General features: G+C 58.5%; 1 long non-coding RNA gene across 1 annotated transcript; it reads left to right on the top strand.

Annotated features, from left to right (window-relative positions):
- The first annotated feature begins 1,803 nt into the window (after positions 1-1,803).
- On the top strand, positions 1,804-5,256 carry LOC131084741 (uncharacterized). The gene is made up of 6 exons (XR_009114584.1): positions 1,804-1,818; positions 2,739-2,831; positions 3,103-3,263; positions 3,590-3,804; positions 3,942-4,029; positions 4,438-5,256. It is a non-coding gene; the product is annotated as an uncharacterized LOC131084741 (long non-coding RNA).
- The last annotated feature ends 7,401 nt before the right edge of the window (positions 5,257-12,657 follow it).

Raw genomic sequence — 12,657 nt, 5'->3', positions numbered from 1 at the left:
GACACCTTTTAACCATCAAGTAAGTGAGGTGTGGGGCTGTGTTCCCAGTTTACTTTTTAAATTTCTAGGTTTTATTTCTGCTTCCTTGGCTGGGGGAATTCATGAAAGGGAAAGGAGAAGTGAGAACTGATGTGCAGGAGCAGTGCAGGGGCTGGAGCTGCCGGGTGGCTCTGGGAGCACAGATTCCATCACGGCCCAGCCGTGTCTGGGAAGGCCTAGGGAAGGGATCAGACATCTCCTGGAATGAGGAATCTTTTGCCTGGAGTGGAGGGGGAACGTGGTGGGGGCTGAGGGGGAAGAGGAGACACCACCCTTGGGGACACTTCCTGTGCCATGGGGCGGCTGCCAGCCTGTGGGACAGGAGCTGGGGGGCTTCCAACACTTTGGGGGGCTGCCCTGCCCTCGATTCCCCCCCTTTTTTGGGTAATGTCCGTGTGCTTCTTATGGAAGCACTGAGCTGCTGGCCAGGGCACTTGCACTGGTTTTGTGCCGTCTCTGGGGGTGAGGAAAAAGAGAAGTGTGTGAGTCTGTGGGGTGATGGTGTCATTTGGGGCACCTCAATGTCTGTGGTGGGGGAGCTGGTGAGTGGGGATGAGGGGGAAACAGGTGGGATATCCCCAAAAAGGGAGGTTATAGCCCCAAAATGCCTGAAAATTCATTTGTGTGTAGAACAGTAGAAAATATAAATAGTCTTTTTTATATATAGAAAAAACCACTATTTATTTCAAGATAAATCTGCTGTGTTATAGATTGGATTTCAGATTGTTAAGAAAATTAATCCACAAACATCAGAGGTTTATGTCCAAAAGGAGACAGAGGAGTCGTTTCTGGCTTCATTTGAATAAAGGGTGAGGCCATGGGGCATTCCCCTGGGATCGCTCAAATTTTTGGAGGACACAGCCTCCCTTTTTATCCTAATTTCCCGGCTGCATTTCCCTTCTCTCTTTCCCCACTGGCTCAGGTACTTGGGAGGTACAGACTTCCCAATACACCTGATACCAAAGACTTCCCTCTAATGTATAACCCTCCCTTTTAATTTTTAATTCTTAGGGAATTTAGGGGCTTTTCTTCCCCATTGTTTCTTTCATCTCTCAATGTCTAATTTCGTTTATCAGCAAACCTAAGGCTTATTTGTAAAAGAAAATATCTTTTTCCATTCATCAATCAGTATAATCCTTCCCATTGTTTCTTTTATCTTCCAGAGCTAGTTTTATCTACCAGCAGACCCACAGCTTGTTTTTAAAGATAAATCCGCCATTCCTCTCAAGACTGTAAAGAATTCTGACTATGGATCCATAGGGCTTGAAAATAAAAATACAATGTTTTAGGTATATAAATGAAACAATAAAGGGCTTGAAAAAGTTAGAGAAGATTATCTGTGTGAAGGAACTACAAACAGCTCTGTGTACGCGGAGCTCTTTCTCCCTGCTCCCGCTGGAACAGGCGAAATCCGGGATCTGGGATTGACTGAAATGGGGATTTATGGGCACCCCTAAAACCGCTGCGCATGCGCGGTGGCAGCTACAGCCTCAGTGCTGCCGTCTTGTGGACACACCCGGTACTGCAGCTCCGAGCGCGCCGGGCGCTTCCCGCGGCTCCGCCGGCACCGGGACCGGGACATGGAGCTGGGCCGGGACCGAGACCGGGACAACGATGGGGACTGGCGGTGCGATGCCGCGGGGCCCTTGGCCAGGGCCGCTCCCGGCAGGAACCGCAGTTGTTGTGCCGGGAGCGCAGGCGCGGAGCCGGGAGCGGCAATGGCGGAGCCCGGGGGGCGGCGGGGCCGGGCCGGGGGCACCGGGGGCGGCGGGCTCGGAGGTGAGCGGGGAACGGGGACAGCCCCGGGCGGGGAACGGGGACGGGCCGGAGCGACCGGGGGAAATGGGGGAGTCGGTGTCCCGATGATTGGATCGGAGTTGCCGGGGAGGGCTCGGTGTGGCAGGGGAGGGAAAGCTGGTTAAAGGGCAAAGATACAGAGGAACAAGTGTTGTGAACCCCCCTTGCTATCTGACAGAGCAAACCTTCCAGTAATCCCAGTACATCTCTCTGAGGGACTCTGGGATCATAAGGACTTCCAGGAAAGCAAAACAAGCACAGAGACGAGGGAATAGGCTGCTGGTTGTTAATGATTTGATGGGTGTAGGAATGATTCTTGTATGTTTCACATTCCTCTTTTAACTCCTGGAATATTTTTAAAGTTATTCCTTTAACAAAATGAATTTGAGAATTTAAATCTGAGAGGAAATGGTGCAAAGTAAATGCATGGAGAGATTATGGAATCCCCAAATGGTTTGAGTGGGAAGGATCACCTCATTCCATCCCCTGCCATTCCATCCACAGCCCAGGGTGCTCCAAGCCCCATCCAGCCCGGCTTGGACACTTCCAGGGATGGAGCAGCCAGGATTTCCCTGGGTTATTGGCACAGGAGGGAGTTTCCAGCAGGAGCTGAGGCGTTTCCTTTGCTGTGCCAGCCCCAGCAGGGCTGTGGGAGGCAGAGGATGTGGGAGCAGGAGCTTTGCCCCCTGCCCCGGGGGAGTCTCTGCTGTGCCAGCCCCAGCAGAGCAAACGTTTGTGGTTTCACATCCCGTTCCAAGGAGCTGCCGGGGCAGGAACGGGGATGGGCACGGAGCAGGGACGGTGCCAGGCACAGGGTGACATCCAGAGGGTGCCACCAGCCCGTCCCTGCTGCCCAGGCCGGGCTGAGCAGGCTGGTGACCGTCCCTGTGTTTGCTCTGCAGGGTGAGGAAGCCAGGCCTGGCGAGGAGGAGGATGAGGAGGTGTGGGAGGATGGAGACAGCGGCCACCAAGGGCTGGGGAAGGCCCAGCTCCAGGTAGGAGATGCTGCCTTCCAAGGAGAGGGACTTGTCTGTCTCACTGGAATTTGGGGTGTGAGGCCAATGGAACAAAGGGGTTGATTCCATTTACTTATTCAGGTTCTCATGTGCCTTAGGAAGTATTTGTGGGAAGGTCATTTTAGTGAGTTTGCACTGGGTTTGAGAGAATGTGACCCCTGGAGCAGAAATCCCTGCACAGCTTCTGTGTCCCGCCATGGCTCATCTGAACAGTCCATGGGCTGGGCCTCCTTGTTTCCTCCTTCTCCAGGCTCTGGATGAAATCCTTCCTTTCCCAAGGGAGGGGAAAGCCAGCAGGATGTGAACCAGAGGTGCTGCTTCAGGAAAGCCCCTCCAGCCTGGGAAGGAGCTCCTGGCTCCAGACACGTTCCCAGTGCCCAGGAGCAGCAGGACCTGTGCTGTTCCCAGCAGGTGAGGCAGAGGTGCCTTTCCTTCCTTCCCTGCTGCACTTTGGCTTTTTGAGGGGTCTCTGGGGGTCTAAGGGAGAAGTTCTTTGTCACTCCAGGGCAGAATTAGCCCTGGTCCCACTGAAAGCAGGAGGAATCATTTTATCCCTGTTTTTGGATACACATTTTGTGTTTTCTCTCTGTTGCTGACACCGTGTGGTGAAGCAGCAGCTCCCAAATTTTCAGTGCTGCTCCCAGTTTTGTTCATAGCTGGTAAACAAGAAACAGTATTTTGCTGCCCTGTGGTGATTGAATTAAGGACAAGGCTTCCCTCTTTGTTTAATATTCCAGAGAAAAGCTGCCAAGGAAGAAAGGAAGAGCTTTCCTTGGTGAAAACCTTCCCAGTCCCATGCTGGGTTTGCACACACAGGAGGCTCCATCCCTGCTGGAATCCAGTTACAGCCCCCAGATCAATGTGCACTTTAAGGTCTCACAGCCTGACCAGGACAATCTCCTGCCTCTGGACCTGGAAAATCAGTTTTTCATTGTTACAGCACCAGCTCCAGGTAATTATGAAGTGGTGTAATAGTTTTTAAGTTGTGTACATGGAGGAAATTCACTGAGGCAGCCAACACTACTCCGCCTTCATGGGCAACCCTGAGGGTCTGGGATCTTGATTTGTGGCTGTGAAATCTCCTCACAGAATCCTCTGAGGCTGAAACAAAGACAAGGAACCTTCTGAGATGGAACGAGCCAGAGCAAGTTGTTGTGGGGAAGGAAGATTAAAGATGGTAAGTGCTAAAACCTTTGTTCATCCTGACCTCTGTACTTGGCCTCTGTACCTGGGAATGGGTCAGCTCTGGAAATTTCCTGGAGACACTGGAGAATGATCCCTGGTCTGCTGAAAAGTGGGAAAACCCCACTGGCAATTGCAGCCCTTGAGGGAGGGCAAAAGGAGCAGGACCTCAGTCTGTGAGTGTGTGAGAAATAAGGGAGGGACAAATCTGTGGATCATCCTGTGCCTCAGGGCACCAGGAAAAGCCCCTGACCTAAAAACCTGAAGTGCTGTTCCACAGGGAGCCTGGGCATTGGGCTCACCCCAGCTTTCCTTCCAGAGCTGGAAGAACACCCCACAATGTTGTTTGAGACATTCCTGACTGGAACTGGGGCCAACAGGGCACTTTCCTGTTTTCTTGTAGGATATGGGCTGTGACATGAATTGGCTCCAGCAGGGCCCAAGATCACTTGGAAGGGGACCTTCACCCACACTCCCAAAAAGATGAGAAGGAAGAACGCCTGCCTGCAGCTGGCTGCAGCTCCTGGAGCTCTGGGGTTTCTGGCACACTCAGGCACATGGGATAATGCCAGAATCATTCAAACCTTGGGAGTAATGTAATTAATACCACCCCTTGAGCTCCTGCCCATCGGCCACTGGCTGCAGATGGCTCTGGAAGTGATGGAGGCATCCAGGGAATGTTGATTGTTTTTCCCTCCCTTTGGCAATCTGGTCAGCAAAAGTACTAATTGAGCTCTTCCAGAGGGAAACATTTAAGCAAGAGGTGCTGAAAAGAATTGGAGTTTCTGATTTTAAGTCTCCAACCTTAAAGTCCTCTTTGGATTGTCACTGGTCCAATTTTCATGAACTGGTCACCATGGCCAGGAGTGTCCAATCCTGCTGGAAATGCACTGGACCAGGATGTCATTTCATTTGATGCTGGTAAAGACCCTCTGGGTGACCCCCAGTCACTGGAAAGACTGGATTGGGCTCCCAGGGCACTAATTCCAGGTGTTCTGTTTTTGGGAATAGCACAGGAGCCTTGCCCTTGCCCCAGAGGAGCAGCAAGTGCCTCATATCCCCAGTATGGACCACAGAGAAAATAACAGGAATATGGAAATGCCCCACACTGGGATTTTGTGGTGCTCTGAATGACTTTTGGATTTATAATGTTAAAGGGGGGCTGTGGAATGGCTTCTCTCCTTTTTATTGCTATTGTTCTCACTGCTCTTGTTGCTCTCACTGTTATTATGCGTTGTCATTAATATTACATTATTGTATTTGACTGGTTTCCATTATTAAAGTGTTCTGAGCTGGATTTTTGTCTCTGGTCTCTTCCCCATGGCACTGGGGGTGAGGGAGCTGCTGCTGAGGCCCAGCTGGGTCTGCCCCTGGCCCGGGGCACTTCTGGGGGTTCCAAATGGAGGGACTGGGGCAGTTTTGGGGCTCACAGAGAGACACCCAGTGCTGCGATTTGAGGGCTCAAAACTGGGCTCATTTGGCCAGGTACAGAAAGAGACACCCGGGACTGGTTTGGGGGGGCTTGAAACCAGGGTGCCTCAGACAGCATTTGGGATCTCAGAGAGAACAAGTTCTGCATTTTAGAGGCGCGAAGCAGAGACCATGGCCCGTGTGTGGGAGGTCCTGAAACCGGGGTCACTCAGTGTTTGGGCTTCACCAAGAGAGATTTAATGCTGCACTTCGGGGGCTCGAGTGAAAGGCCAAAGGCCGCGTTTTGCTGCTCCGGGCGGCTCTTTCGGCCAGGGCCAGTCCGTGTCTCCGGGCTCCGAGCCCCGGGCACGGCCCAGAGCCGGGCTGCCTGGGCCGCAGCGGAGCTCCGGGGCAGGGGCCGAGCGCCGCGGGCGGGGCAGGCGGCGGAGCCCCGGGGCCGCGTTCGGGGCTCGGCGCGGGCGGCCGGGAGGGGTTCGGGGCTGCGAGCGGAGCCGGCGCGTCGGGCTGAGCGCGGCATCCCGGGACCGCCCGAGCCCGGCCCCAGCGCCCGTCCCGGAGCGGCTCCTGCCGGTGCCGGTGCCGGCCCCAAGCGCCCTCAGTGCTGCGGGGCCGGGACCCGCAGCCCGCCCGGCGGGGGAGAGGCGGCACCGCCCGGAGCCCCAGAGACACCGGCGGGACCCGGAGCCGAGGCCCCGGTCCCGGTGCCGCTCGCAGCCCCGGCCCGGCCCAGGTGAGAGGGGCGGGGCCGGGCAGCGACGGTCCCGCCGCCATCGCGGGCAGGGCGGGGCCCCGGGGCTCAGGGGCGGTGCCGGGCTCGGAGGCGGTGCCGGGCTCAGGGGCGGTCCCGGGCGGGGCCGGGCCCGGCTCAGGTGCGCGGGGCGGGGCCCAACTCAGGTGTGAGGGGCGGTGCCGGGCTCGGGGGCGGTGCCGGGCTCAGGGGCGGTGCCGGGCTCAGGGGCGGTCCCGGGCTCAGGGGCGGTCCCAGGGCGGTCCCGGGCGGGGCCGGGCCCGGCTCAGGTGTGCGGGGCCTCAGTGCGGCTGCGCGGGGCGGGGCCGAGGTGATTTAATGCCCGGGAATCGCCGCCGGCGCCATTTGCTCACTCGGAGCGCGGTGAGGCTGGGGCCGCGCTGGGCTCTCCCGGCCGCGATTCCTCTCTTTCTTCCCCCTCTTTTTCCTGCCCTTATCCTCCTCCTTCTTCCTCCCCCTTATCTCCTCTTTTCTACCTCTCCAGCTTCTTTCTCCTTCCCCCGCCATCCCCTTTCCCTCCCAGCTCCCCCTGCCCTCTCCCCGCTCCCCAGCCTCCCCAGCCCTCTCTCGCTGTTCCCTTGCACATCCCCGACCCCCCGTTCCTTTCACCCCTCTCCCTACTCTCTGCCCAGCCCGACCCCCCTCTCTTCCCCCTGTACCGCTCCTCTGTCCATCATCTCTCCCCGGACCCGGCCTTTCTCTTCCCCCCACTTCTCCCCAGCCCCTCTCCGTTCCCCACCTCATCCCTCCCTATTCCCGTCCTCTTTTCTCCTATTCCCCTCCTCTGTCCCCCTGTTCCCGTCCTCTGTCCCCTCTCCCTCTTTCCCCCGCAGCCGCGGGGCTCGGGGCGCCGCACAATAAAGCCCAGAGGGCCGGAGCGGCGCCCCCGCTGTCCCTGGAGCCCCCACACGGGGCCGGACCCGCTCGGCGGGACCCCCCATTGCAGTGCGAAGCACGGCCCGACACCGCCGGGGCTCCGGCTGTCCCTACATCACACTGGGGGGCCCCGGGGGGAGGGGGAAGTTGGGGGGTGGCGGGGTGTTAGGAAGGGCCCCCTCCTCAGGAGGGGGTCCCGGGGGGGGGGGGGTTGGGGTGGGGGGGGGTAGGGCCCCCTCGGGAGGGGGGGAGTCCGGGGAAAGGGGCGGGGCCGAGGGGGCACTCCCACCCCTCCAGGCCCCGCCCCCTCCCTCGGGACCCCTCCTCCGGACGGGGCTCGGCCCGGCCCCCTCCCCGGGACCCCGTCCTGCGGACCGGGGCCCGGGGGGGAGGGAGGGGGCGGGTGGGGGGGAAGCAGAGGGCGTCCCGTCACTCTGCAGCGTGAACACACATAGAGATCACCGGACAGACAAACGGCCCCTCCCCTCCCGCCCCCCTCCCTCTCCCCGGGCCCCGGTCCGCAGGAGGGGGTCCCGGGGAGGGGGCCGGGCCGAGCCCCGTCCGGAGGAGGGGTCCCGAGGGAGGGGGCGGGGAAGATGGGGCGCTCCCGGAGGGGGCCGTACCCCCCCACCCCAACCCCCCCTCCGCCCCGGGACCCCCTCCTGAGGAGGGGGCCCTGCCTAACATCCCCCCACCCCCCCACCGCCCCCCCCCCCCCCCCCGGGGCCCCCCAGTGTGATGTAGGGACAGCCGGAGCCCCGGCGCTGTCGGGCCGTGCTTTGCACTGCAATGGGGGGTCCCGCCGAGCGGGTCCGGCCCCGTGTGGGGGCTCCAGGGACAGCGGGGGCGCCGCTCCGGCCCTCTGGGCTTTATTGTGCGGCGCCCCGAGCCCCGCGGCTGCGGGGGAAAGAGGGAGAGGGGACAGAGGACGGGAACAGGGGGACAGAGGGGCTGGTCGGGGTGGGTCAAGGATGGAGGGCAGGTGGGGGGCTCGGGGTGTGCAGGGGAGCAGGGAGGGGGGCAGGGGCAGTGGGGTGGCGGGGGTAGGACGGGCGGAGGATGGAGGATGAGGATGGAGCACAGGTGGGGGGGGTCAAGGTGAAGAAGGAAAACAGGGGGAGGTGGAGGAGGAGGATGGGTAAAGGAAGGAGAGGAAGGAGGAATTAGGGGGAAGGGAAGGAGGATGAGGGGGCAGGTGGGAGCCGGGCTAGGGAGGGAAGGAAGCGTGGAGGAAGGAGGGGTAGGGCAGGGTTGGGGTGTGCAGGGGGATAGGAAGGGTAGGGGGGACCGGCCCGGGAGGGAGCGGTTTGGGGGGGAGGGAGGGGAGGGCTAGGGGGGAGAGGGAGGGGGGGGCGGGGGAGCGTAGGGGGTGGGGGAGGGGAGGAAGGGAGGGAGAGAGGGGAGGTATTGAGAAAAAGAGGTAAAAAAAAAGCGTAAAAGAAAAGAAACAAATAAAAAGACATGGAGCCCGCGCGGACGCAACCTTCCCCTCCGAGCGTCGAGGGGGCAAATGGCACCAGGGCCGATTCCCGGGGTTTAAATCCTCTCGGCCCCGCCCCGCGCAGCCGCGCTGGGGCCCCGCGCACCTGAGCCGGCCCCGCCCCTCACACCTGAGCCGGCCCCGCCCCGCCCGCGCCCGTAAATCCCGGCGGATCCGCGCCCGCTCCGCTTTGTGCGGTGGATGCTCATCCCGGGATGCGGCGAGGCCGTCACTGGAGCGCTGTGCGGAGCCCCGGACCGGGGGCTGCTCCCGGTGCTGCGCGGGGCTCGAGGCGCTGAGGTGGGGCCGGGAACGGGATCCGGGCCTGGGGATTCGGCTCCGGGTCCTGCCGGTGTCTGCGGGGGGTCCTGGGCTGAATCGCTTCTCCGTCGCGGGGCCGCAGAACCGAGGCGGGATTGGAGCTGGGACCGGGATCATGATCGCCGCGGGAGGGAAGAGTCGCTCCGGGACGGGCGCGGACCGAGCCCGGTGCTGTCGTTCCCGCTTGCACCGCGGCTGCTGCGGGGCTGCGGTCCCGCTGCGGCTCCGGGCAGGTCCCGCTGCTGCCGTGGGGAGCCGGGGCTGTGCCGGTGCCGGGCCCGGCAGGAGGGCGGCGCATTCCCGGAGCAGGCGCTGGATCGCGGCTGGAATCGGGCGGGGCGCGGGGACCGCCCGAGACGGCCCCGGGACCCCTCCGGCCCCGCCGCTCCCTCAGGGCCGCCCCAAGGCCACCGTGCGCAGAGCGGGACCCGGACCCCCGTGCCCGCACCCCCGGGGCTCTCGCCCTCCGTGTCCCCGCGGAACGAGCGGGGCTGCATCGCCGTGGGCCGGAGGAGCCGCTCCGGGCCGGGCGCTGCTGCTCGTGCTCCGACTGTGCCCGGTGCGGGACGGGGCCCTGCCCGGGCTCGGTTCCGCTCGGGCCCCTCACTCGACATCTGCCAGGTGAGATCTGATGCTCTCCCTCCTTTCCCCACTTTCACTACGGGTCACACACTCCAAAGCAAAAAAAACCCTCTGGGTTTAAAAAGCCAGTGAAAACTGTTTATTCTTTATTTCCAGGTCATCAGATATCCTGAGTGGGAAGGGACACACCAGGAGCACCTGGTTGAACCCTTATGTGAAGGGTTCAGCTGGGGATTGAACCCACAATCTGGGCATTTTCAGTAGCCTGCTCCAACCAAGCCAATCTCAGGTAATGGCAACGTCCTGCCTGGGACAGGAATGCCAAATGCCAGCAGGGGAATTGCTTTGCCAATGCTGCTTTACACACCAGCCCTTGGAGCGTCCGTAGGGCAGAGCTCCATAGACAGCACCTGACCATGGAACAACACAGGTGAACTGTTGTGTGACAGCACAAAACTCTGCTGTGTAATCCTGATTTCCTGCCCTTCCCAGCATTTCCCTGATAGCTGTAAAGGTGCTGATGCTGTGTTCCTTTCCAGGGAGAAACGAGCAAGGCCAGTCCTGAGGGCTCCCTTGCTCCCAGGCCGAAGCTCTCCTGCAGTGTCAGGGCTGGTCCCGCCTGCCGAGGGGCGTTTCCTGCAGGTGAGCGCTCACAGCCCCGAATCACGGCGGGGCTGAGCCCGGCGCTGCTTCTCAGCCCCGGCGCTGCCCGGAGCCCTCGGGCCCTGCTGCTCCCTGCCAGGAATGTCCCTCGGCGCTCCCTCCGTGTGTCCCGGCCGGCCGGGAACGCGGGGCGGGAGGAGGCCGAGCCCCGGGAGGGAACCGGCCCCTCCTGTCCTCGGTGCGGGAGGGCAGGAGCTGCGCCTCAGTGTCCTGCCCGTGCGGGCAGCGTGCCGGGCACACCCGGGGCGGGCACTGGGATGCCCGGGCAGCGCTGGGATGGGCACGGACCAGGGGCTGCTCTGAACGGGCCCCGGAGCTGCTGCAGCCCGGACAGAGCCCCCTGACACCCCAAAAACACCCCAGGAACAGCTGCCATTGCCCGGGAGTGCTGCATGCTGGGTCTGCAGAGAGCCCAGACAGCAATTCCCGGTGCCACCTCCTGGAGCTCCCACACAGCCACCAGGAGTGTCCCGGCCACTCCAGTCCCTTCCCTTCCAGCCTGGGGACATCCTCCAGCAGCAGCCTTAAAGCCAAGGGAATTCCCCTCACAGAAATTCAATCCCAAGCAAGGCCCTCGGAGGTGCCCTAAAACAAAAGGTTAGAGTTAGATGAAGGTTTGTTTGGATGAAGTTTGGAGTTTTTAGGGAGCCAGCTGGAACTGCAGAACTGCTGGGAAGCTTGCACAGGTGGGTCAGCTGCAGGTGCCCTGAAGGCAGGGATGTGCATCCCTCTCCTCAGGGAAAAGAACTCCCAGAGGCCACTCCTGCCCTGGGCTGCTGTAAAACATCAGCGGGAGCCTGAGCCCAGGGGTGGAGCCCATGGAATTCCAGGGAACTCTGTCAATGCCTCCGGGGACATGGGTGGGGCTGGGGGATGAATAAATAGCAAAGGGTGATAAATAGCAAATGCTATGGAATATCAGCCTGTCCTTGTCCTGAACCCACTGAGCTTCCTTGGAGCCTCTGCTGGCTCCTGGCACAGCTGGTGTTCAATAGGCAGCTCTGTGTAGGAATATCCATGCTGCATGAGGATATCCATGGATATCCATGCTGCAGGAGGCACTGGGAGGTTATTCCAGTAGAAATTCAGCAGGGAATGGGGGGCCACAGATATAGTTCCTCTCAACTAGCAAAGCTGATACTGAACCCCAAATTAGGCACCACACGGGGAACAATCTCTGTGCCCTGTCAGCCAAAGCCCCTGGGCTGGGAAATTTCAGCAGCCAATTTTTATTTTTACAAGAAAGCATTCTTTTTCTACTCTGGAGATTACTGCAAGACTTACCCTAAAAATCTTCTCTACCTGTGCACTCTCCTATTTCCTCATTTCCACCTCAATATTCTTTTTCTTTACCCTACAGTTTTCACCCCCCAGTAATTTCCTTACCTGTCCATAACTGGTTACCTCAGTTTACCCCATCAAGTGCATCCTCTCTGCTACAGATCACCCCCAGATTTTACCCCTGAAATTTCCCCTACCTCTCCACCACTGAGTGAGTACCTCATTTTTACCTCAAAATGCTCATTTTCTGCCATGGCAAATCCCTCAAGTTTTATCCCCAGATTTACCCACCTGTCCACAGCAATTCCCTCAGGATATTCCTGCTCTCTCCTAGAGATAATCTCACATTTTAGCCCCCAGTTTTCCCTACCTGCCCAGTACTGATAGCCTCCTTTTCACCTCAAAATATCCATTGTTTCCTCTACAGATTAACTCAGATTTTATTACAAAATATCCATTTTGTCCCCTATTTACCAACTAGATTTTACAACCAAAACCACACAGGTTATGTCTCTTATCCCCAAAATATTCATTCTGTCCCCTGCAAATTATGTCAGATTTTTTCCCAAAACCACTTATTGTTCCTACATAATTACCTCAGGGTTTGCCCCCCAAATTCTACCTAATGTTGATCACTGATCATTTCTACCTCAAGATATTCATTCTCTGCCCTACAGATCTTCCCAAGTTTTACCCCCAAAATTTCCTTGCCTGCCCCCAGTGACTGCCTCAGTTTATGTCAGTGTTCACTCTCTCCCTTGAGATTACTCCAGTTTTAGTTCCAAAATTTTCCTTACCTGTCCATAACTTATTACCTCATTTTTACCTGAAAATAGTAATTCTCAACCTTAAGATTATTTCAAGTTTTACCCCCTAAAATTCCCATCCACTAGTGATTCCCTCATTTTCCTTCAATATATTTATTTTCGATTATGTAACTTCTCTCAAGATTTACCCCCCAAATTCTCCATCTATTACTGATGATCTCATTTTTACCTCAAAATGTTCTTTCTCTGCCCTACAGATTATTTAATATTATTTTTGCCCCTCAAAATTTCCCTATCTGCCCACAACTCATTCCCTCACATTACCTCAGCATGTTCATGCTCTCCCCTAGAAATTATCTCAGATTTAGCCCCCAAATTGTCCCTACATGCTCAGTACTCATCACCTTATTTTTCCCTCAGTGTGTTAATTCTCTACCCCTGATATTTTGTCAAGTTTTGCCTCCAAAATTTTCC

Source organism: Melospiza georgiana, chromosome 6 (assembly GCF_028018845.1).
Source record: "Melospiza georgiana isolate bMelGeo1 chromosome 6, bMelGeo1.pri, whole genome shotgun sequence".
Taxonomy (NCBI): domain Eukaryota; kingdom Metazoa; phylum Chordata; class Aves; order Passeriformes; family Passerellidae; genus Melospiza; species Melospiza georgiana.
Note: the sequence above shows the minus strand (reverse complement) of the source record. Positions and strands in the feature narration are given on the sequence as shown.